Source organism: Chelonoidis abingdonii, chromosome 4 (genome assembly GCF_003597395.2).
Source record: "Chelonoidis abingdonii isolate Lonesome George chromosome 4, CheloAbing_2.0, whole genome shotgun sequence".
NCBI classification, from domain to species: domain Eukaryota; kingdom Metazoa; phylum Chordata; order Testudines; family Testudinidae; genus Chelonoidis; species Chelonoidis abingdonii.
In genome coordinates this window covers 86,745,840-86,769,082 of record NC_133772.1, presented here as the reverse complement: position 1 = coordinate 86,769,082, position 23,243 = coordinate 86,745,840, and the positions used below count along the sequence as shown (strand labels likewise).

The window sequence follows — 23,243 nt, the reverse complement described above, 5'->3', positions numbered from 1 at the left end:
ACAAACTCCATGCCCGGTAACTAGCATTTCATAATGGGCTAGAAATTAAACTATGTCAAAACACACACAAGTTTCCCCATCCTGAGACCAGGAGCATCGTAGAGATGATTCTCTCTGTAGGTTGGGACTATTTGGAGGCACTGATGGAGGTGACATTCATGGTCTCTAGAGAGTAAGAGTGCCTGGAGTGTCATAGAGGATTAGTGTCTGAGGAGGGACTGGGCCTGTCACAGAGATGAGATTCCCAGCCTCCGAGGACATGCTGGGAGCATGGTAGAGATTATGGCCTATGTCTCTAAGGAGTGGGAGGAGGAAAGTGTTGATTTCTTCACTTTTTAGCATAGATATGAATAATATTCTAGCCTTGGAGAAGGCTACAGGGAGGCCTGAGCACAAAAAATGTGCTGCAATACATTATTGGTGGAGGGATCTGGATGCCACTTCATGGGGAAAAAAAACTCTAGTGGCCTATATTGCCAGGTCCGAGGACCTGACAATTTCTGCATGGCTCAATCCCATAGTCCAAGAATCACTGCCTCAGGTGATGACTTTAGTAAGTGCTGATGTCTGGGATCTACTATATAATGGAGAAACCTGTATACAGATCCTGGGGCTTGCTGTCAAAAGGAAATGATCCTCATGGAGTAAAAATATTTTCAGTCCTCGTAGGCGTAGACACATACAGACGTATGGCACTAGATGTTTGCAGGTTAGAGAGAGATGTACCAAACCAGGTCAGTTAACAGTAAAGCTGTTGCCCCAGTACTGTAACTAGGACAAATTGTCCTTCTCCAAGCCAACAGCCTGTATTTGTTCTTTGTTAGAAAGAGTAGGGACTTTACATCTGAGGCTGGGAGAACAAAACAATGATTCATCAGATCTTGAGATTAAATAAACAGTGAGCTGACACCTTGACTGTGTCCCTCCCAGGAAAGACAAGGCAGAATCACTCCCAAAGCTCTAATGTAGATGTATTCATGTCATTTTTGCTAAGCATTCTCTCTGGGTTTCACAAGTTGGAACCAGCAAACAATGATATTTCTAATGTTCCTCTGCAGGGTACTGACATTATGGAATTGTTGATAATTATTCCTAAACTTTGAACCTTAATGAGGAAAGATGGTTGAGCACGTAGCTTCCAGAACCAAAATCTTGTTCTTCAGTTATATGTGTTCAAGGGTTTTCTTAAACACATGAGTGATGACATGACTGATATGCTGACCATTTCATAACATAGCTTTTCTGGAACATTCACTGGACATCTGAACCAACTGTTCATGTCTTGCAGGGTCTGCAGCGTGTCTTCCAGCTGACACATGCTCAGCATAGCTCCCACTGGCTCACTTGAAAGAGCTGCTGAGAATGGACCACAAACGTTCCAGTTTGAATTGTGGCTGCAATAATGTGCATACACAACAAATCCAGCCACTGGATGGTGGATTCTAATAACTGGCTAAGTCCATACTGATCTTTGATACCCTGCATTAGTAGACACCAATGTACTATTGATACAACTGCCGTGTTAGAATCTAGGGAATCTGAGATGACTTGTAATGATAGTGTCTAGCACCTCACAATTTCTGAAATACACAGAAAAACAAGCAAATTCAAATAATAAATATTGGGGGAAAGATAGATTGACAGTGGAGCACGTGGGAATTTAGCTGCACTACTCTCATATAGTGCAAATGGGCGAGTCCCCTTATGCACATGACTTTAATTCATTCCTTGTTCTGGGCTATCATTGCTACCTATCGTGATCCCATTTCCTAACCTACAGCTGCATATGTTTCTCTTCTTTACTGTGTGGCTGAGAGGCTGAATAACCTGGTGTGAAGCTATAATCTTCCTCTACAGTTATTTTTAGTGATGCAACATTTTTGGGGATGTGGAAGTGCAATGCTCTCTACAGACATGCACATTCCAAGATGTGCTTATCTACATGGTGCTGCCAACATGAAATTCAGGGCTGTCCACTGGAACACTGAAAGAGTATTTCATTTCACAGAGCATGTATCCCAAACCAGCGAGTTAGCTGCAATTTGCACAGTGATGCAAACACACCACTTATGCAATCCACAACAGCTCAGTTGCAACTCTGGACAGTAGAGCCTATTTCATTGGGAGAAGGTTGGGCAGTTCACTGGAATTGTCCATTACTTTTACTCAAGGAGTGCCATGGAAAAGTTGTATCCTGCCTCGCACTGTCATTCAAAAGAATGAAGAGACATTTTTTATTTTAGGAATAGCAATAACAACTCCCCTAGCAATCCTTAGGTACTGCCTCTCAGCGTTAGCAATCAGAACGAAACTAATATAACTTCAGTCCTGTGCACTAACCTTAAGACAACACCCCTCTATGTAATGTTCTAAAAAATAAGCCTATAATATAAATCTCACAAATGACATTTAATCATCAACGAAGGGAGCATTCTACTTTCAAAACTCTAGAGTAAGTGGAAAAAAGCATTTTTCAAGAACGGGCTGACTTATTATGGATTTATTATCCATCCCACTGGCTCTGTCTAGGGCCTTCTCTCAGAGGCTCAACTCACAAAACCACAGTCTAATGTTTTTTCTATCACATAAGAGCACCACCATCCAATCACAGTGGACGAGGTGCCCGATATTGCATAGAATCATAGAAATGTAGGTCATCTGGTCCATACCTGCAGGACCAAGTATACCTAAACCTTCCCTGACAGATGTTTGTTTAACTTGTTCATAAAAACCTTGAATGTTGTCAATTCCACAACTTCCCTTCGTAACCTATTTCAGTCCCTAACTACCCTTATAGTTAGAACGTTTTTCCTAATATCTAAACTGAATCTCCCTTGCTGTATATTAAGCCTATTACTTCTTGTCCTACCTTCAGTGGACATGGAGAACTAATCACAGTTCTCTTTAAAACAGCCCTTAACTTATTTGAAGACTCCAGGGGGATATGCTTGTTCTATATAAATATATCAGGGGGATTAACGTTAGGGAGGGAGAGGAATTATTTAAGTTTAGTACTAATGTAGGCACAAGGACGAATGGGTACAAACTGGATATTAGGAAGTTTAGACTTGAAATTAGACGAAGGTTTCTAACCATTAGGGGAGTGAAGTTCTGGAACAGCCTTCCGAGGGAAGTAGTGGGGGCAAAAGACTTATCTGGCTTTAAGACTAAGCTTGATAAGTATATGGAGGGGATGTTATGATGGGATAGTTTAATTTGGGCAATTGATTTTGGATTATCGGCAGATAAGTCTGCTCGATGGTCTGTGAGGGGATGTTGGATGGGATGGGAACTGAGTTACTGCAGAGAATTCTTTCTTGGGTGCTGGCTGGTGAGTCTTGCCCACATGCTCAGGGTTTAGCTGATCGCCATATTTGGGGTCGGGAAGGAATTTTCCTCCAGGGCGGATTGGCAGAGGCCCTGGAGGTTTTTCGCCTTCCTCTGCAGCGTGGGGCATGGGTCGCTTGCTGGTGGATTCTCTGCAGCTTGAGGTCTTCAAACCACAATTTTGAGGACTTCAATAACTCAGTCATGGGTTAGGGGTTGTTATAAAAGTGGATGGGTAGGGTTCTGTGGCCTCCTTTGTGCAGGAGGTCAGACTAGATGATCATATTGGTCCCTTCTGACCTACGAGTCTATGAGTCTATGAACAGGTCCCAGTCTTCCTTTCTCAAGACTACGCATGCTTTTTTTTTTTTTTTTAATACCTTTCCATATAGGTCAAGTTTTACAAAGCTTTTGTCATTTCTGTTGTTCTCCTCTGGACCACCTCCAACTTGTCCACATCTTTCTTAAAGTCTGGCACCCAAATATACCACCTTTACTGCTTCCCTTCATCCACTAGGCCACTAACCCTAAGTAAGAAGGAAGTTAGGTTGGTTTGGCATGATTTCTTCTTGACAAATCCATGTTGGCTATTACTTATCACCCTATTATCCTCCAAGTTTGAACAAACTGATCATTTAATAATTACTATGTATTACTGAGACCTGGCTAGATAACACAGCTGGAACAGTAGTGGCTCACATTGCTATAGCCGATCACTTAAGATATGTCTGTGCTGCCAAAAAAAGGTATACTCAGCTCAGGTTAGCTAACCTGCATTAGCTAGCTTGGGTTAAAATAGCAGTGAGGACACAGGCAATAAGACTTTTAACTCAGATTATCAGCTTGAGTTCAACCCCAGGCTTATTTAGTCTTTCACTCAAAATGCTAATCTGAGATAAAAGATGCATTAACTTGAGTTAGTTAATTTGAGTTCAGAATGCATTTTTTTTCAGTGTAGACATACTCTTAATACGGGATACAGAGAACGGCAGCGAAAATTTAGGTTTGCTTTGTGATCTGATATCAAACACAGCTGATCTCCCCTCCCAAGGATGGATTAGTTTGGGTATGTGCACCTAATATCAGGAGTCTCACATATTTATCTATTTATCAAGTAATATGGCCCCATGTCACAGTAATACCAGTATCTCACGCGTTAAAACAGTCACAAAATGATCTCTCCCCCTTTCTCTACCTGTAGGAGTAAACAAGAACAGTTAGCCTGGGCGTATTTTGTGCATGTGGGTGTGAAGAGCTCATTGTGGAAAGCTAAGTCAAAAAGAAGAGTTTTGCATTTTGTTCTGAAGGCAGAGAGGTCTGTGGTCATTCCCCTCTCTTTGGGTAGTGAGCTGCACAGAGTTACATGGGAACCTCTCTGAAAATTCTGTCTTCTGTGCTCATGGGCCTTCCCAGGGTTGGCAGCTCCATCATTCCTATGGAATGCAGCTGTTGCAGGAGGCTATGGTTATCGATGCAGAGATAATCTCTCATGCACCTTGGGCCAAATTTATGAAGGAATTTGAACATCAGGACAAAGACCTTGAAGTGTAGAGAATGGAGCACTGAGGTGATGTGCTCACAACAATCTGTTTTATGATTAGATTTTTTTAGGGTATATGGCTCCATTACTAGATAGGAGTGACATGATCATATCTAGGAATGAATTATACATATAGTTAATTATCATCCTCTAGCAAATGAACTAAGGTAAAGTATCCATGCTGATTAGATCTACGGGTATCATTTGTTCACTCATACCTGTGGTCTAGTGAGCGTGATTAGAACAGCCCTTCTGTAGGTTAACTTTTTCTCCTAAAAGATCCCAGAGGTAGTGCAGGCAACTTGCTTCTACTCTCTGAGACTGTACAGTATCTCCAGACAAGTCTTTGTTCCCCAGCCTCTGAACTCAAGCAGCTGGGAGCTACAGGTCTGTGTATACCCAGCATTCTGAATAAAGTATCCCTTTTGTGTTTACTACATGTGAATTCTGTCTCTTCTCCAGTCTGAAGAATACTACATGGTGCCGGAGATGTATCGGTTCCATCCCATATTCTCTGTGCATAGCTTTATATATTGTCTGTTAAATTTTGCAAATAATTGCTCAGTTGCTGTTGCAACATACGTTACACTGTAAATGTGAAAATAAATAGTAAATTTTAAAAAGGAAAATGTTGACAGTTCTGTGGATTAGAAAACAAAGGACCAACTAGGTAGTAAATCAGGGAAACTTTCTTTACCAGAGTTATGAGAGACCGAAAGGAAATCACGCCCTGGCTATGGCTGACAGCTGAAGTGTGGGGAAGTAAACCCTGATAAGACGCAGCACCCCTCTGCTGTTTTCCCTTCACATGCCACATCTTTGGAAAGAGATGAAGGACAAGCTTTGTAAATTTTCTTGACAAGAGAGGAAAGAAAAAAAAAATCAAAGTTGGAAATCCAGATGGGAATGTGGGAGGTGGATGAGATAGCAGAAGCTGTCTCAAAGCTGCACCTGCTTCAAATCAATGTGTTGCAACAAGATCTTAAGTCTCTCCCTCCCCCTCCCGCAAGCAATCAAAGTACAATGACCCTGACTAGGGCAGAGGGTGGCAGCCGGCCAACCAACCAGGACCTTGGGAATACCAGACAAGGATGTTGGAAATGGCTGAGTGATTTCAAAAATAATTTGATAATGCACTCTTCTAGGGTGGGTACTTGATAGCGCTCAGCAAGCATTTTCTTCATTCAAAGTGTCCTTTCTAGTGGGAAATCTTGGCTATTTTCTTTGAATTATACGTACAAGAGAAGGGCAGTTTCTCTGGTTGAAAAGTGGGTGGTTGTTTTTTTATATCCATCCAAAATCTCATGTGCTCCCTGCCTGGTGCAAAATCTACACAAAGGCCAAGATTTTTGGGTCTTGTAGACTTCTGGGCTCAAGTATAATGTTCATGCAACCTTCCAACTCAGATGGCATTCCAATATGCCCCCAGATTCTGCCTTGTTAACAGAGTGCCCCACATTCTGGTATATATTTAGGACTAAGCAGAAGCTAATGCTTGTCTGTAGCTGTTTGGATAGACAAAGACACATCTTGAGATTGTCTACACCCTATGGGTTTTAAGGTACAGTTTCTATCACATCTGGAGTATAAAACATTCTTTTAGAATAAAAAAATTGCCCCCTTAACAGAGGATCTACACAAGGCCTGTGCACCCTGTAAGTTCCATAGGCTTCACATTACATTCCTTCAGCTTGTCCTCTGGAATCCTGCCCTGGCTTACAGGATTCTTGTAGCACAACAGCACAAACACAGACCCAGGGATCATCATCAAGCTACGTGCAATAAAAGAACAGAACAAATCCTGGAGGAGAGTCAGTTACAATATTTAAACCTTTTCTGTGTCATTGATGACCTTAATATTCTTAATAAGCACTCTTATCTGATCACCATTTAGTCTACCTGAGTATTGAGAACCGCACTGCAACTTGATTCAGATTAGGTAGGAGGAATTGCCACATCAGCACCAGAAGCAGAAGCAATTGGTAGCAGATGTAGTTCAGAGTATCCATGAAATATGTAGCAGAGGGAAGGACCTAACCTTACTATACCCTAAAAGAAAGACACCCATTAAAAACTCAAAGCATTTTCATTCAGAATACCCTTAGCCTTCCAAAGCCCACACACAAAACCCCCCACTCTTCTGCATTTGCTTTTTTTGTTTCCACTGCATTTTCAATTTTCTTCCCTTCTCCCCCCTTTTCGGACTACCTTTGTGTAATCATTTTAGCAGTGTCTGCATGCACCAACTAAAGCAAAATTACAAAGTTCTCTGCTTGAGCCCACTGGTTAACTAGAGTGGTGCTAGCTAACATAGCTATGGTTAAATGATCATTGTAGACTCTGTTAGAGCCCTAGATTTTGAGAGATTTATAGTTTAGAAAAGAAATGTTTCAGGCTGGTAATTGACACAAAAGGTCTTTGCCTGAGAGTGAACAGCTCTGGAAAATTTGAGAAAAATCTATTTGTCCATTCTCAAGTTATTCTTTTATTTAAGTGACACAATAAATTACATCTGAAGTTTTAGCTGTTGGTTTTCCTTTGCACTCAAACAAGTGATTCTGTTATTTAACAACTGATGCGTAATTAGATCATAATATGGACTTTCCTTGTTGTTAAACCAGAAAAGCATAAAACGATGACTGAAATAAACATTGATGAAGGTACAGTAAGGTGGTGATGGAGAAAAAGAAATACCCTAAGCATTCAGAGCTCATTTTGAATAATGTACAGGAATCTGCTGCTTATCCCTATAGATCCATAGTTGGAAATACAATGTAAAGCTTTACGGTTAGTTTATAATGTATAGATGGTAATGCAGTATAATGTATCTTTAGCATCAGAGCTATTGGAAATCTATTTGATATTTGGTTTTTCCACTATCAAATATATGGTGGAAGTATAAAACTGCTAGGTGTTCTTTACATGTTCATTGTGGGAGCATGCAAAGGCGCAGAGTTCTGAAATTTGGTACAATCCAGAGGTCAGCGTCGTACTACAGGAGGATTTAGAGCTAAATATAAAAATAGCTCTCCTGGGAGACAGGAGTGTGTCGCAGCTCTAAAGCCTATGCTCTAACATGGCATCTGTTTGGCCAATTGTCGGTCAAAAGGTCACATCGGTACCATGTGCACCACCGTAGTGCGGTGTGCAACATTATAGTGCCGTGTGCCTATTCCCTCTCTTTTTCCCTGATCAACTAAGGGTCAGACTAGTGCCGTGTACAAAAATACCAGTGTGCCTGTTCTTGAACCTTCTGTCAGTCAAAAGGTCTGTTGGTGATGTGTGCAAAAGCATAGGGCTGTGTGCAAAAGTAGTGTGCCGGGTGCAGCTCCCATTGACGTAGAGGGCACCAGCTCGGAACCTGGTTGGTGAAGGAGCTAGGGACCAACCAGACGTTGACATGAGTAAGAGTCTTTGAATAAAACTAAGTCTCACGCCAGAATCTGCAGGAGTATCCACGGGCTAGCTGAAAGGTCCGATCACCCTTTCAGCCAGGGTCTCCTCCGGATTTAGCCAGCTTAGGTCGTGTTGATTCGCTTTCTTTTTTGGATTAGTTTCCCGCCAATTCGTCATGCCCTTGGTGTCTGTACTGCTGGTCAGCTGCGCCTGGAGTGTGCTGTAAATACTCTGTTTTATTTAGCCTCTTTCCTTTTTCCCTCCCTTACTTGATACCAAGCTGTGTATATAGTATATGAGAGTTGAATTGTTGTATTGATTGCTATTGCGGTTAATTGTTGTATTTTACAATATTTGGTTAATGTGAGCATAGTTTACTTAGTTTTGTGTATCTGTTCTGGTTTTTAGTGAGCAGTTGATTATAGACTGCTTGGTTTCTTGTTGTTGGGTGTAAATAGACTGTTTCAAGCTGTGTGTATATTCTTGTTCTGATAGTATTGTTAGTTGGTAAAAGTGCTCCTCCCCAGCCCAAGTTGCAACTCATTCCCATTAATAAACAACCACTTGGTTTTGAATTGTAATCTGTTTTTCGTTTTGATTTTCCTCTCTCAGTCAAATCCTTACTCAAACCTGCATTGGTCTCAGACAGAGTGGACTCAGTATTCTAATGTCATATGAGCAGCTTTAGGGTTTGAGAACAATGATTACTGCTAAGAAGTTGATTCTCACAATATGGCGAAATCCTGGTCCTTGGCAAAAAGCCTGAGTGAACAGGCTTTGCCTCATGGAGGAGGCAGGTTTTGCAGGGAATGGAATCCCCTTTCAACCAGGAGACACTGTATAGTGAAGCCTCCATAAACTGTAGCAGTGGCCCTAGCCCACTGCACCCCCCCACATGTTGTCCAGCTGATACATAAGGTTCTTGAACTTACTGGTCAAGATTTTGCCATAGCCCTGACTCATCTGCCACTTCCTTTTCCACGTTCCCATGAAGAGAACACTACCACAAAGCTGAGTTTCATTGTGTGCAGGGATATTTGGAGTCCCTCCGCAGCAGAAGTGTCATTTTACTGCATTTTGGGCATTCCCATGGGTGAGAGTGGAGGGTCAGGATTTGGCCCTATGGAAGTAGCATACAATAGCAAATATATCACAACACTGTCAATGGCAGGTGTTACATACAAAAAAAGTGTCCCTATTGTGATAAATTATGTCAGCCCTTTTGGAGATAAGTGGAGAACACATGCTGGGTCTATGGGTAGATTTGTGCTATTCACAAGTTATTGCAAAGCATCATCATATGTTTATATGCTCTGACTACAGATCTCAGATCAGATTTTGGCTTCAGAAGTTCGATATTGAGTCATCCAGGAGGAGCTGCTATGGTTTGTGGAACAGGAAGCTAGTATGCCAGGTAATCTACAGACCACTGTTCCTTGGGGAAATGTTATGTGGACAAACACATTGGCCTGTGTACTTCTCATCTCATTCTCATGCGCTTTGGATAGATCCTATATTACTGACTGTACAAGGTGGGAGCTCGTTCCTTATGCCCTCTTCCTAACCCTTAGGCAGTACAGGAAGGGAGTCAATTATTGAGGTCTCATCCTGCAGAAAGACATTAGCTTGACAAAGACTATTTCAGACTTCATGACAATATGTCACTTATCATGAAGTGGTGAGATTTCAAGTCCATCGGTCCAGCTGCAAAATATGGATACTGAACAACAAATTCAAAATGAAAATCATTTCAAAACCATGAACTACTTCAAGATTTGTAGCATGCACATATGTTCTTTTTAAAAGAGTCAGGAAACTGAAAGAATTCATTGTTGAATACCTTCTATTATGCAGAACCCTGGTTGGTATCTTTTGTCTTCTGCTTCTACAGTAACAGAGACTCAAATCTAACCCTTCACTTTCACTTTCCTGATTTTCACTATTTGGTACTTATACGTAATTGTTTCCCTGAAGATGCTCCCCCATTAGATTCATGATGTTTGGTGATAGGCTGCTCTGTGAAATCCACAGGGAATTTATTCATCCTTTAGTTTGCATATTAACATAAGCTTAAAAGACAGACATACACAGCGAGGGTTCTGGGGAGAGCTATACTTCTGCAATCACAATAGACCACACATGGGTAGAGAAATTGGAGAGAAATGGAAGGAAGTGTTGCCCCCTACAACCCAAAGGAGCTGGACACAGCCAAAGGAGCAGAGGAGAACACTACACCTGCTTTGTGCACAGTCTCTTCCAAAGAAGGATATCACAAAAAGTTTAATAACTGAGAATGTTAATTAGGAAAACAGTGTAGTCTGGTGATAGCAGCAAAAGACGGAGCCAGGACTCCTGAGTTCTGTTCCATGCTTTGTCATTAACTTGCTCTCTGACCATGACCAATCTCTGAACTTCTCCGTACTGGCTCAGTTTCCCCATCTAAAAACTGGAGATAATTCTACTTACTTTCCTTTACAGGAGTGAGTGTGTATGTGGGCTGGGTACATGAGCGGGGGTTGAAAGATATGATTAAATTGTTTGTAAAGTGCCCTAAGGGTTTTAGACAAAAGACATTGCAGTTCTGCAAAGGTGTATTCTTTTTAAACTTTCCTTTCTTCCAATCATTTCTACTCAAGACCCATCAGAAAGACATCTGTTTACTGAATGGGCAACATGCAGTACGCTGCCCTTCATCTGCTTGCTTCATTTCTCCCTTGCATGAAAACACAAAACAACCAACACACACATACACACACACACACACACACACTTTCATTTTCCCTTCTTCCTGAAAGAGAGAACCTCTAAGAGAGTCCACCCCACACTTGGAGAACATGTCCATTAACCCATTAAGTGTTTGCTTTTAATGTCTGAGTTCAACATGGTCCTAACATTATTACGGTAATAGTCTCAGCTAAAGATGGAATCAAAATGAAAGCCTGATTGCTTCAAAATTTTGTAGAAGTTCCTATCTCTATAATGTGCCAGAACAAACTGGATCCAAATTTGGGGACTGCTGAGATCTGGACTTGGATCCAAACGTCACGGACCAGGTGCATCTCTAGTTTGAACAGCATGGAGTTTGGCACAATGATCTATCTCTGCTAGGGAAGTAAGTATCTGAGCAGTACAGTTAAACCCTTAATTGAGCTGGGATTAGAACTGAATTTCTCTAAATCATCTCCATAGTAAACAATAGCCGATTACTTCAGGTAATTGAACATAAATCTAAAATACCTGTTTGATTTATCAAACCAGAAAAACAAACAACAACAGAAGTTCAACTAACCACACACAAAAGAAACCTCAAGGGCAACTATGTGGCACACTCTGGCCTGGTCTACACTACGCGTTTAAATTGATTTAAACAGCGTTAAATCGATTTAACGCTATACCAGTCCACTCTACAACGCTCTTTATATCAATACAAAGGGCTCTTTAAATCGATTTCTGTACTCCTCCCCGACGAGAGGAGTAGCACTAAAATCAATATAAACATATCAGATTAGGGTTAGTGTGGGGCCTTGCTAAATTCGACGGTTTTTTGTGTGCCTCTGGGCATGGGATCGGTAATCGTTGCCAGCGGAGTGCGATGCCACTGACTGCTCTTGGGACATTTTTTGAGGCAATCGGACTCTGGGTATGCATGTGTGGGAAAGTGTAAGAACAGGAAAGCCTCGCTGAACTTTTGAAGTATATATTTCTTGTTTACCGCAGCATGGAGCTCTGATCAGCATGCGGTGGCGATGCAATCCAAATCCAAAAAAGAGGCGTGCGTCAGCATGGACCATGACGGGAGAACTGGATCGTGATCGGCTGTATGCGGAGACAAGAGTCTGGTTCTACTCAGAGCTCATTACAGAAGACGAAATGCAAAGCGGTTGGTATATGAAAAATCTCCAGGCTATCACTAGCGGGCATTATCAAGTCGTAACGGATAACCAGATGACTCAAATGACGCTAATGGGTGGGGAGGCGAGTGGTGTACTTGAGGACTTCCACTATCCCATCAGCCCCCAGCCGTCTGCCGAAAGTATTTTGCATTCTTTGGCTGGGCTCTCAATGCGCTGTAGGTTTTTCAATGTGACACATGGGTGCCCTGGCGTGGGTGCAGGGAATAGGCGGTTCGTCTCAGTTTACTCTCCCCCTCTTCCCCCACTGGCAATGGAAAGATTGAAAGGAGATAGAAATTCATTTGCTTGACGTTTCATTGTCATGTCACCTGTTTGCCTAGGGGCCTATCTTGAAGTTGACTGCTGGTAGATTTTCGGGCTATGCTGTGCATAGCAGTGAAGCTGCCGTTATTGTCTCTTGTCTCTCGCCCTCTTCTGGTGGCTTTAGTACTCGGTGAAATAGGACTTTGGGGTTAACGGTGCTGGGAGGAACTTCACTTGAGTGCAACTAATGCTTGTGATAATGCTCCAGTAACCTAAAGCGATGTTGGCTCTGAGGAGAGGCCGCCGGGGGGGGGGGTGTGCTGTTGGTAAGAAGACAGGGGAAGGCTTCTGGTCACGTCCAGGTAGTTGGGACGAGGAAGGGCTGGTAACTTCGTGCTTGCATCATAAGCAACAGCTGGGGCTGAGCTGTCAATTTCAGCCGCCCTGTCCTTCTTTAATGATGTAAATGAAAAGATTCTGTACTGCCTGGATCTATCATAGCAGTTTGGGAGGGTCTGGGGTCGTCCTCTGCGGGGTCGCGCACATGCTAGATGTTGCCTGTCCCATGGACTATCATAGTCATCTGGGAGGTTGTGTCGTGCCGTTGTCGCCGGCTGTCATTTTAATGTCACTGAATTAAGACTTCAGTGTTCCTTGATTCCCTGCATTCTTTAGTACTCATGACACAGAAGTGGGCAGGACACTTGCCAGGGGGGGGTAGCTGCAGTTGGAAGATGTTGGGGAGGAGGGAGTACTGCAATGGGTGGCGGTTGTTTGCAGGGGCCTCCCTGTTGAGATACTGAAATGGAGCAGCTTTGTGCTCGTCTGATACAGTGGCGGGTTCTAGTACATTTTGCGCGAGTTTTATTCGCTTAGCAGGATTCGGAACTCTTTAGTTTTTTAGAAACCATAAAGGAGGGTGACGTCGGGGGAGGGTTCTTATTCGCCTAGTGTTTGCTTTTGAGCCTGTCCCGGCCTCGATCTCAGTCCAGGGTGTCAGCGGGCATGGATAGCAGTAGAGTCAGTACAGAGGTAGGAGATTGAAACATCATTCTTCAGATTGGCGCGTTTAGTTTTACTCCAGCAGTAGACGGTACGAGGAACGACTGGTAACCAATCTCTGTTATCATGCGTTAGAATGCAATTTGGAAGTTGGTGCTTTGTGTAATGGCGCTGGAGGGTATCGCCTCTGGTCGGTTTGTCGTCATCTCGATACATCATAGGGCTGGAACTATATTTTATGGAAATAAGAAGAAGCCTGACGGTTGCTCTCATGGTTGCCGTGCTAGTGTGCATTTCATGCTCGATGGCATATTGCCAGAAAAATGGGCTTGCATAAATGGATTGTCTGCTGGTTGTTTGTCCTGTAGGGGAAGGAATGACGTTTGATCGGGACGATAGTTGACCGTCAGGAACTCCCGGGTGCAGTGCGGTGGGGCATGGGGGGTGGCGCTTGCGTGGTGGAGTTTCATGCTTGCAGATTGTAGTCTAGATCATTTATTTGTGAGGATTTCATAACTCAGTCATGAGGGGTTTTAGGGGTTGTTGATGAGAAATGTGTATGTAGATGGGGGGGTTTAAGGAGGTGGGTGTTGTGGCGCTGCCGTGTGCAGGAGGGTCAGACTAGTTGATCATATTGGTCCTTCTTTGATCTATGAAGGGGGGCTATCGAGGTGCGTAGGTGAGAATGCGGACCGCGCGTGATGGGCGGGGATGAGGATGGGCTTAAGGCCCAGAGATTCCAAGGGTTGCGCGGTGATTGATCTTGCGGGAAATCTATGGGATAGTCGACGGATAGTAGTGCGACTTTCCACAATGCAACGTTGGCAGATAAATGCGAGGCGCTAGCTCGGGGTCGTGTACCTTATGTGACGCACACCGCCGAATTACTGTGCCTAGTGTGGCCGCGTGAAATCGAATTTATAATATCTGTTTTATAAAACCGGTTTAATGTAATTCGGAATTATCCCATAGTGTAGACGTACCCTCTACTGAAGTATGCATGGCTTCAGAATCTACCAGGAAATGTCCTACAACCAAGAATTAATATCAGGAAACGCAGTGCATTTTTGTGCTGTTGGTTCACAATGCCATGGCCTATGAGAATGGAACATAGATCAATGGCTCTCTGAAGACTAGAGGACATTTCAACTGGCTAGGAACCTAATACAAATTTGAAAAATAAAATAAAATGGAGTTTATTAAAAAACAACCCAAAGAATGTTAGGAGAAAGCTGAGCTTGTTTGTCACATAACTAAGCCCCTATTTCTACCTCAAGTAAGAAATGGGTTGGTGATCAGCAGCTTCATTTGTAGAAGGGGGATGTTTGGATACACTGGTACCAATTTACTTTCCCGAGTTGACCCTGGCAGTGTCATGTTTTGGGGCCTCACACTGGTTGCTCAGTGATGCTGATACCTGTTCTGAGAGTTTTGAACTGGCTAAGTGGCGCACTGGTTTAACTGAGCTGACCTTTCCCCATGGTGTCCTTGTATTAAAAACTGCTTTAGTCCCAAGTGAACACTGTTTTGATCATTATAATCTTTTGCTTAGTGGACAGTTGTCTCAGAGCAGAAAATAATCATTTACATTGGCAGTGTCTTCTGCAGAGGAGCCCAGGATTGGAATAACAAAAGATGCTGCAGATCAAGGCTGAGGAGCATTAGCAAAGCTGTGTATATTGGGGATCAGGGCAGGATGAGCAATGTGGGTTGTGCAGATGAAGGAGCTGCACTTGTAAAAGTATCAGGGTGGGAGTGTGGAGCTGGGCTCAGGAGTGGAATAGCATAGAATAGGGCTAGATAGGACTTTAGTGTACTGGCAAAGATGGATGGGGAACTGAGATGTGACTGGAATAGCAAGTGGTGCTACAAGGCAGGATGGATGGCATAAACAGAGCAGTGTAGGAATACATGAGTGAAATATCAGAGGGGGGCGGCGGAGCTTTGCAGGGCCGGACTGAGTCACGTTAGCAAAACTGAGTGAGGGAAAGGTGGCAAAATACTTACTCGTGCCTAAATCTATCTTATTGGGACCACTGTAATGAACACTAAATTTATCTAAAATTTAGATCTGGATTATAAGTACTTCAAAGTTCAAGGATGTTTGGGTCTAAGATTTTTGTTCAGCTCAGTATAAAGTTAGGGGCCATCAGCAATATTCAACCCCCCTGAAAATGGGGGTAGACTTGGATCACGAGGTTTTGCCTGGGGCTCATTGACAATGCTTTCTTAACCTCCCTTGTTTTTCTGTGTGGCTGCAGCTTTTCTGTATAAGTTCTTAGTTCAGGGAAGCTATGTTCTGTAAAGTGTTGTGTACATTTACAGTGTTACATAAATTAATTATAACAATAATATGCTACAGTTTGAATTTTTGGTTCTCATGTGTTCAGTAGTTTGAACCACATTTTGTCATATTCCTTTTATTCCTATGCCAACATTCCTTCCCAGTTTTTCCAGTGTGCTACTGGCATTTTGTACAGATGCCATCTCATAATTCAGCATACAGGCAAGATACTACTGCATGGTCACCTTTTCCTATTTTCTTAATTCAGATATAGTGTTTGTCTTTTCTCAGCTGAGCCAACCCTCTCTTCCCTCATAGAGCATCTCTAAGTCATTGGCATTTAATAAATGCACCGTTTGCTAAACTGGTTTTGTCTCTCCTTATAACAGGACTTTCACATTTTTTATTCTGTCCCCTATCTTGTGTAGTTTTAACATAAGTCACATTTCTGCCTCCCTGCCACTGGTATGTTTTGACTGATTATGTTTGGCTGACACCACAGGAATGTGATATGTTGAACTCTCATGGGATCTTGGTGCCTGTACACTGAGATAATGGAAAGGTGCCCACAACATGCCAGGGCTTTGGAGCCAGCCAACACAAGGTCTCACAAGGGGGCAATGTTGACCGAGGAAGGGATGTAGTTAGGGTGCTCCTGGTACGCTATGTGGAGCCTACGCTGACAAAGCTCCAATTGAGCCCATACCATACCTTACATGGAGCCCCTGTGAAAGCTGGCAGTGCAAACAGAATCTGCCGTTCTCCAGTGTGAATCCATTGTAGCTCCAATATTCTAATTTTCCACTAGGCATATGGCATTTATATTACCTCCTATGTCTGCTTTTTCTCACTATTTAGCCTCATTAGTTAATTTGCCAATTAACTCAGAAATTAGTGGTATGGCTTTCTGAGGGTTATGAACTATTAGAAGTCATCTACAGTGCACAAGCAGATAACTTGGATACATGATCCCTATGAACTCACTCTGAATCCTATCTTTGTTTTTTATTTGATCTCCAACTAGAATACAGGAGATTACAGGACAGCACCTCTGACTCGTTGAATCTCTTGGTCATTTACATTAACTGCAACAGAAAGTGGGGGAATCAAAATCTATCAGAAGGTGACCACATTTAACTAAAACTTGTCTTAAGAACTCCCATTTGATTTTATTTGCTCCCTTTGGGCAGCAATTAAAATTGAAATTGATCAGTCCAAGTCTAAATTTTCTGCCACCTTCTTCCAATTAAAAAGTTTATTGAAAGCAAGATGGACTTAATAATAATTCTACTTATTTTAATAATTTTCTTTGGCACTCACTCTTGTTGTGTCTGTAATCACTTTGGGCTATATTTTCCCATCACAATTTCTCCTGCTTAAAGGGAATCTGCAGGTGACACAGAGAAACCACAGCTCCTGGTCACCTGTTTTGGGGCATGGCTGAGGAAAAAAGGTATGCACTGTTAATCTCCTGCCACAAGGCGGAATCCTCTGCTCTCAGGCTGCTTTAATTTATGCTGGGGGCTGCCTTGGAACCTTTGCACACACCCCTTCTGACTCGTGACCAAGCTACAGAGGAATAAAGCACTTGATTCAAGTTTGAAGATTCCTCTCCAACCTTATAAAAAGCACTACTCTACAGTTATGGTCCAAAATACATCACAGCTGACAGCAAGTGTTAGTGCTGCATTTTGGAGCATCACTTTACAATGCTGATTTTTTAAAATAAGGGCCCATCCATTACATTTGTTGTAGTTTTCACTTTGCCTCTTTTATAAATAATATCTCTCTCCATTGTTTTCCTGATCTTATTTGCTCTACCATTTCCCCTTTTTACTTCTTTATATAATGTCCTTTCAATGTTTCAAAAGGTTAGACAGTTCTAGTCTGCACCATTTTATCATATTACTTCTTCTTCTAAAGATATTTTCTGTTTACAGTTTATCTGAAAATTTGCCGTGATAAATCTGGAGCCCTTTACTGGAATGATTAATGCAATTTATGGTTCACTCTCCTATCTTTTTTTCTAGGGGCATGGTCTGAGAAACATGTTTCCTGTTGGACTATATGGAGTTGCTGCAATTGAGTGTAGTGGTTTTTATAAACAGAAGTTATATATACACATTACTCTGGGATTTTGATATGACTTCAGTCTTCTGAGAGCCTCTGACAGGGAGGTATATTCTGTTTGGGGTAGGGAGGTCAGAAAGACTTTTTGTACTGTATAGGTTTTTTTTCTTTCCTATTTTGTTTGAGACCTTGTGTAAGTACCTGGAGGGCTAAAACCTGAGACTGTGGTGGTTCTAGGCAACTGATGCTTCCACATCACCACTGGAAACTCTGGCTGATTTTCTGCTGGGGGACTTTGTGAAGCTACACACTGCAGAATGTACTACTCAGAGGGACTGGAGTGTGCACACCTCATCCCTCTGATTGGCTCATGACATCAGGGCCGGCTCCAGGCACCAGAGAACGAAGCAGGTGCTTGGGATGGCACGTCCGGGTCTTCAACGACAATATGGCAGTGGGTCCCTCAGTCCCTCTCAGAGTGAAGGATCCGCTGCTGAATTGCCGACAAGAAATGAAGCGGCGTGGTTGAGCTGCAGCTGAAGTGCTATCAATCGCGGCCTTCCCCTTCCCGCCCCTTCCCTTCAACACTTGGGGCATCAAAAAAACCTGAGCCAGCCCTGCATGCCAGTATGTAAACCAGGAAGCCATCACAGGAGCTATCTGAGCAATGACATAGACTGCCTGCTTGCTTCTGTTCCAGATCTTGCCTTACTGTGAACCTTAAACCTTGACTTGTCCCTGACTCTGCTACTGGCTTCCTGTCTGCAACGTGGCACCTGACCTTGACTTCCTGGTATCCTGACCTAGCTCGACTCTAGTACTCATCTTCTGACTGCAACTTGGCAGTTGATCAGTGCACACTAGGTGCTCATGGCCCAGCCCTGACAGTTTGCTCAGACCACCTCTGGGCCCCCAACCTCAATAAATTCTCCTCCACAGAGGATGAAAAAGGCAGGCCACCCTCTGACTAGAGGTCCCCCAAGAGTCTGGGACTTGCAGGACCAAGTTACCTGCCTGCAAGCAGAGACGCTTGGACTACAGACCCAAGCTACACAATTTGCCACCGCAGCACAGAGCCTGCATGAGCCATTAACCTAGTCGCAGGCCCAGGTGATGCTGCTTGCTGCTGAAGAACAAAACCTGCATGAGCAGCCAGTATGCTCTCAGGGAGAAGCAGCTATACTACATGCCCGAGCAGACCACCCATCGCTTGAACTAGCACAAGCAGTGCTGCTGCCTGAATGGTTTGACAGGGACCATCAGAAATTCTGCAGGTTTCTGAACCAATGTAAGTTGCTCTGGAACAAACCGCTCCTCAACTCTTGAGTAGAAGCTGACTCAGACACCATGGGGTCTCCTCATATTTCCAATGCCCCCTGCCATTGCCATTACAGTTGTGAGGGAGATGAGGCAGATTCCCCCACAACTGGCGATGACAGACTCTGGCACTCAGTGGTACAAATAGAAATCATTTTTTTTGGTCCTCTGCACTCATGGGAGGGACATAAAGGTGGAGACACATGACCTCCGCCTGTGACACCCCCCACATGACTCCCCCTCACCCCGCCCCTAGCCCAGGGCCCCCTCGCGTTCCCCGTCCCCTCTCCACGATCCACATCCATCCCATATTACCTGGGGTGGGGGTACGGCTGGACTCTGTCCTCCTCCTGCTGTGCTGGAGACTTCTGCTGTACAGACCCCAGGCAGGAGTACTCAGGAGACACAGCTGCATGGTGGGGCTGGGGGTAGTACAGTAGCACCAGAGGAGTGGCTGGCATGGGACTCTCTGGAACCACAGCAGGGAAAGGAGCAGAACATGGGGCCGCTGGGCAGCCCCACGCTGGCAGCTCCTCTGGCGTGGCTGCTGTACCACCCCCAGTCCCATCCTCTGGCGGGTCTCCTGTACAGAACTCAGGCAGGATGACTCAGGAGATGCAGTTACATGGAAGGGCTGGGGGAGGGGCTGGGACCCTCCTGTGTCTTTCTGGTATGTTGTACCAGCTATAAATATCTTACTGGTTTGGCGTGCCATACCACCGTACTTGCATCACTGCTGCGAACTTTATAGACACTAAGGCAGTCCAACCCTCCAGATGCCTCTCCAGCCAAAAGCCACAGCAGACCTGATTGATTAGGCTGCTCCTATCATCAGCACTGATAACCCAAGAGACTTTCTTCCTAGAAGCTGCAGTGGAAGGGCACTGTGAAATAATGTACTCTGTGATCTCATTCTTCTCAATAATTTTTGGCACTCCTTGGTTAGAGCAACATGACCCATGTATCTCCTGGCAGTGGCAGAGCATTAGCTTCCCCTCTGAATACTGTCACCAACCAACCCCCAGGGACCTACACCCTGGGCCGCAGGGCTGGATGGAAGCAAGAGCCCAGATGACAGACCAGAACCCCAGCCTCCTTGACAAGTCCCAGGACTACCTGGAAAAATGCAGATTTACTACATCCACAGAGGGATTATGATTGTCCAATAGACCTACAACCTGGGGCAAATGTGTCCTATCGACTGATAAACAACATATATCCAGGAAGAGCTTGCAAAGGCTTTGTTCTGCAATCTACTTCTCTCACAGGAGCACCAGTCCTCTTTGTGCAAAAAAAGGATGGGTTTGTACACCTCTGCATAGACTATTGTGCACTGAATCAGGTGACTATTCATAACCGGTACCCTTGTCCCCCATCCTGGAATTGTTGGACTGCTTAAGGACTGCTAGGATTTTCACTAAATTAGATCTTTGAGGGATGTACAATCTAGTGTGCATAAGGCCTGGGGATGAATGGAAGATTGCTCTTTGAACCCAATACAGGCAGGCTGAATATCTAGTAATGCCATTTGGCTTAACCTATGCCCTCACAAAGTTTTAACATTTTGTAAATGATGTGATTAGGAACATCCTGGACCAATACCTGACCATATGCCTTACTGATATACTGGTGTTTCTGAGAGCCCTGAGTATCACTACCATCATGGCTGGTCCATCCTGTAGAGGCTATGGATGCATGATTTGTATGCCAAACTACAGAAGTGCACCTTCAACCAGTCCACCATTGAATTTTTGGATTACATTATTTTCCCGGAGGGTATTCAGATGGACCTGCACACCTGGACAACATCCTGGACCCCCTGAGAAATTCAGTGCTTCCTGGACTTTGCAAATTTTTAATAGGCAATTCACCATCAATTTCTCTGAACAAACAGCTCCCCGACCCCACAACTTCCATCCTTCATAAAGCTGTTTGGTTCACTTGGTTGCCAGAAGCCCAGTGTGATTTTGACCAGCCTTCACCATGGCCACGAATCTGGCACATCCTGATGCTCTGGGGCTGTAGCACCCATGGGGAAAAATTGGTGGGTGCTTAGCACCCACTGGCATCTCCCCACCCTGCCACCCTGTCTCAGCTCACCTCCGCCTCCGCTCTGCCTCTGTCTCCTCCCCTGGGTGCACCGTGTGCCTGCTTCCCCCGCCCCGGCTCCCAGTGCTTGCTCTGTGAAACAGCTGATTTGCATGGCAAGCACTGGGAAGGAGGTGAGGGGGAATGCGGCACACTTGGGGAACAGGCAGGGCCGGGGCAGGGATTTGGGGAAGCAGTCCAGTAGGGGAAGGGAGGGGGTGGAGTTGGGGTGGGGACTTTGGGGAAGGGATTGGAATGGAGGCAGGGAAGGGGCAAGGAAAGGGTGAAGTCAGGGTGGGGCCAGGGGCGGGGGGGCATGAGTACCCATCAGTGCTGGGGAAAGTTGGTGCCTATGGACTTGTCCATTTATAATGGAAGCAGATATGTCTAATGTGACAATCAGGGTGGTACTCCTGCAGCGATTTCGACCCCAGCATATCTCCTGCCCCCTTTCCTTACCACTCTATGAAAACTCACCCCCACAGGAATGAGTTATGAAATACTGGACAAGGAGCAACTCACAATCCAAACTGCTTCTGAAGAATGGCGTCACCACCTTTGAGGGAGCTCAGCACCCAGTACAGGTTTTTTGTTTTTTTTTTTTTACTGATCATGAGAATCTTGAGTACCTCTGCAAAGCCCAAGCTTTGACAGTTAAGGTGGGCTTTGTTCTTCTCTCGATTTGAGTTTACAGTCACTTACCACCCAGGAAATTGAAATAGGAAAGCTGAGGTTCTATCACAAAAGTGGGAATACTACTGAGAAAATGAGGAACTTACCTCTGAGCTCCCTACCTCCTCAAGCCCAGTAAGTTTGTCAATGCTGCAATTCATCAAGACCTGGTCTGTCTCAAAAAAAGACCCATTCACCCAAGGAACATAATCTACGCCCTTAGGGACTAAGATGCACAGCTCCCCCCCTGACTGGAGGTGCTATGACTGTGCTACAGCATTCTGCTGGCAGATGATTTTGGCCACCTTAAGACCTCAGACATGAATTCCTGTTTTTTCTGGTGGCCCCACATACAGGCTGAAGTCCAAGCTTACATGGACTCCTGTGAGTGCTGTGCATGTACCAAAATGCCTGGGACTAGATCTTTTGGCACCTTAGTTACCCTAGAGATTCCAGCCAGGTCTTGGTCTGCCATCACCCTAGACTTCACTGAGGAACTCCCAATGTCTGATGGCCACACAGCAGGCTTCACAGTTGTAGACCATCTAACTAAAATGGCCTACTTCATCCCCTGCAACCATCTTTGCTTTGCTGTCACTACTGCACAACTCAGAGGCCAGTCATAGTTCATCTTCTCAGACTTCCAGACCACATAGTTTCAGACCAAGGCCCACAGTTTACCTCTTGCTTCTGGTGCGCAGTGCTCTGGCTACTGGATGTCTGCATAGCTACCTCCCCATGTACACTTTTTGATAACAGAGAGCTCTGGCATTCACAGTAGGCCAGAAGGTGTGGCTTGTGGCAAAAAATCTCCCAACCAGTCGACCCTCCCAAAAACTGGTCCACCAGTTCCTGGGACCCTTCCAGATCTGACAATGGATCAACTTGGTTACCTTTAAACTACAGCTTCTCCAGTCCCCAAAATACATCCAGTTTTTCATATTTCAATTCTGAAGCCCTATACTAATGATCCCTTCCCCAACCAAACCACACCACCACCAGTCAAAATCCAGGGTCATGAGTAGTTCAAAGTGCATGCCATCCTTGATTCCCAATAGACATGTGGCCACCTATACTATCTTGTGGACTGGGAAGACTACGGTCCTGAAAAGCACACCTGAGAATGTGCTTCCCTTGTCCATGCTCCAGGTGAGGGAGTTCCAAAGGGCTCACCCCAACAAGTCTGGACCTATACCACTCTGATGGGGAGCCTGAAGTCGGGGTGTGTGATGAAGGCACCTGTGGGACTAGAACTTGAGACCATGGAGGTTCCAGGATCTAACGCTTTCACATTGCCACCAGGAGCTCAGACTGGGCTTTTGTGAAGGAACCCTGTGAAGCTAGACACTTCAGGACATGCCATCCAGCGAGGCCTGGATGGCAGCCCTCT

At 44.4% G+C, this 23,243-nt stretch overlaps 1 protein-coding gene across 1 annotated transcript in view; it reads right to left on the bottom strand.

The window, feature by feature from the left end:
- RGS6 (regulator of G protein signaling 6) overlaps positions 1 to 23,243 on the bottom strand; it is a 500,599-nt gene that overhangs the window by 40,484 nt on the left and 436,872 nt on the right.